A 2,692-nucleotide genomic window follows, 5' to 3' on the forward strand; every position below is an offset into this window, starting at 1 on the left:
ACTCTGTAATCCTCTTCTACAAGTGACACTGAGTTGTTCAAAATTATGTTTTTGAGAGTTATCTATGTTGACATACAGGCATATGATTTATTAATTTTAAATACAATATGGCATTCCAGATGTGAGAATTTGGTATAGTTTATTTCCTATTTCCCTACTGGTAGGCTATTAATTTTTATTCAGTTGATTTTTCTTTTGTTAATTTTTATCTATCTATCTATCTATCTATCTATCTATCTATCTATCTATCTATATCTCTCTCCCCCCTCTGTCTTCTGTGTTTGTGCGCTCATGTACATGTATGCATGTATATGTTCCTGTACATGAGGAGTCCAGAGGACAACCTCAGTGCCATTTCTAAGGTGGCATCCATCTTGTATTTTCAGACAGGGTCTCTCACTGGCCCAGAGCTCACCAAGTAAGCTAGACTGGCCAGTCAGTGAATCCACCAGTCTTCATCTCTCCTCTGCTGTAACAACAAGTATGGGCACCATGTCTGGCTTTTTTCATAACTTTTTGCTTCAAGGATAAAGGGTCTTCAAGGGTCTTCTAGTCTGGATCTCCAGCATGCATAATTTTCGGGATTAAATATAGAGGGCAAAGGTCTACGTACTTTGAGCTATCCAGGATGTTGCTAAGTGAATCTCAAAGTAACTTCACTATTATACAAGTTAGAGCACTTGTTAGGACTTCATATTCTTGTCAGTATAATATTCTCTATTTTTTAAAATAGATGGGGGGATGTCTCAGTGTGTAAGGTACTTGCTATATACAATGTGAGGACGTGGGTTTGGATGCCCAGAACCCTCCTAAAGCATGATGGGTAACCTGTGTCTGCAATTTCAGTGCTGCCTGAGGCAAGCTGGGAGAATCTCTGGAATTTGGTTGGCCAGCTTACCTAGTGTGCAGAGCAGAAAAGCAACAGAGACCCTGGTTCAGACAAGGTAGAAGGTGAGGACTGATACCCTGGGTTGTATCTGACCTATGCACACACACAAAATAAAAATAAATAGCAAAGGAGAAGAATGTGCAATGACAACACTTGGAGGTGAGAATATCTAGCACTCCTAGCAAAGGACATTGGACTTTATTACACACCATCCAATGAGAAAACATACTCAACATATCCACAGCATCAAGAAGTGCCGGAATGGCAGACAAACTCCAGCACCTATTTGTTGAAAAAAGTCATTTCTGCTGCTGCAGATGACTCAGAAAATGGGTCTAGAATGATATTGGCAGGACAACAGTAGATAGCCAGCATGTAACTATTCTTTGGAAAAAATGATACCTATGCAATTCTAAATAGTTTTTCTTCACTTACCTTGGCAATATAGCTTGTTCCTTAACATCCTCTTGTGGTTTAAATGCCTACACTGTATGGTCAATGAGCAAAAACCAATTCCGCTCCCCAAATTCTTCTCACTTACTATGCAGCTGTCTCAATTCATTAATTTGCTTAATCAGCCTTCATCAATACCACTTCTCTCCACTGCCTTCCTCTAACTGGAAGGAGAACCAGCCTATGCATACTCAAAAGTATGAAACAAAATGGGGGCAGGGAGGATACCTATGCCAACATCTTTTGTGGGACCATAGTAACTTCATGTAAACTTGTCTGTTATTGCCAAAGTCAGTCCTCAAAAGTACTTCCTCATTTCTCTGATATTATAGTCAGTTAAAAGTGTTGAATTAAATTGTTATAACCCTGAGTTACTCACAATTGACAAGTCCAAAGAGGTTACTTATCAACACAGAGAGTCCTCTGAAACTTCCTAAAAATGATGACTCAGCTCAGCTCAGATTTCTACAAAGAACACACAAAATGCATACATCTGTGGGTCTGCTGTCATTAGAGTTCACTGCATGCCAAGGGGCATGCTGATAATGGAGTGCACACCCTGTAATCTCAGCAACTGGGAAGAGGAGGCAGGGGACTCTTAAATTGGAGGCCAGCCTCAGATACACAGTAATACCATATTAAGACAAATAAAAATAACAGTTGTCCATTGCCATTGAACTTTTGAGTTTTCTGATAAACAGACAACAAGTAACAGGAATTATTACCTTAGCATGAATATAAACCTGAAATATGGGAAATATGGTCAACACAACAAACGCAATCAACAGGTAATGTGAAAGCAACTAACACATGCGAGGGTGGACTTTTATACAGAATTAATACCATGCTCACATTAGATGCAAACATGAGTTCATACTTCTAGCTTGCTTTTAGAAGGAACCACTGACACTAACAGTAGTAAAGGAACTTACTGCTGTGTTTCCCTTTCATTCTCATTTTTGGTATCTATACAGAAACAGGTTCACTACCTGGCTAAATTACCTACGGGAAGTAGTTTTACCTGCTTTTGATTGGCAAGAAAAAAAAATTTCTTCATTTCTGAATTGCAGACACTCCCAATCATGTGACACCAAAGCTATGCTGAGGCTTCAGAAGTAGCTACTGATCTGAATTTTGCATGTTGAACTGAAGAATCCACTACTTTCTATGAAAAGTAAATGGTCTGCCTCTAATTTCTGGGTCAGCTAAGCCTCAGGAAAGAAGAAAGGTGTTGTGGCCGCATCAGATATTAGACATCTGAAGGTCAAAGTGGAGATGCATGTACTGATGGGAGCAATTCTATGTGGTCCCAACTCCTACTCCTCATCAAGAGGTGACACAGTCATTATC

Source organism: Peromyscus eremicus, chromosome 8a (genome assembly GCF_949786415.1).
Source record: "Peromyscus eremicus chromosome 8a, PerEre_H2_v1, whole genome shotgun sequence".
Classification (NCBI taxonomy): domain Eukaryota; kingdom Metazoa; phylum Chordata; class Mammalia; order Rodentia; family Cricetidae; genus Peromyscus; species Peromyscus eremicus.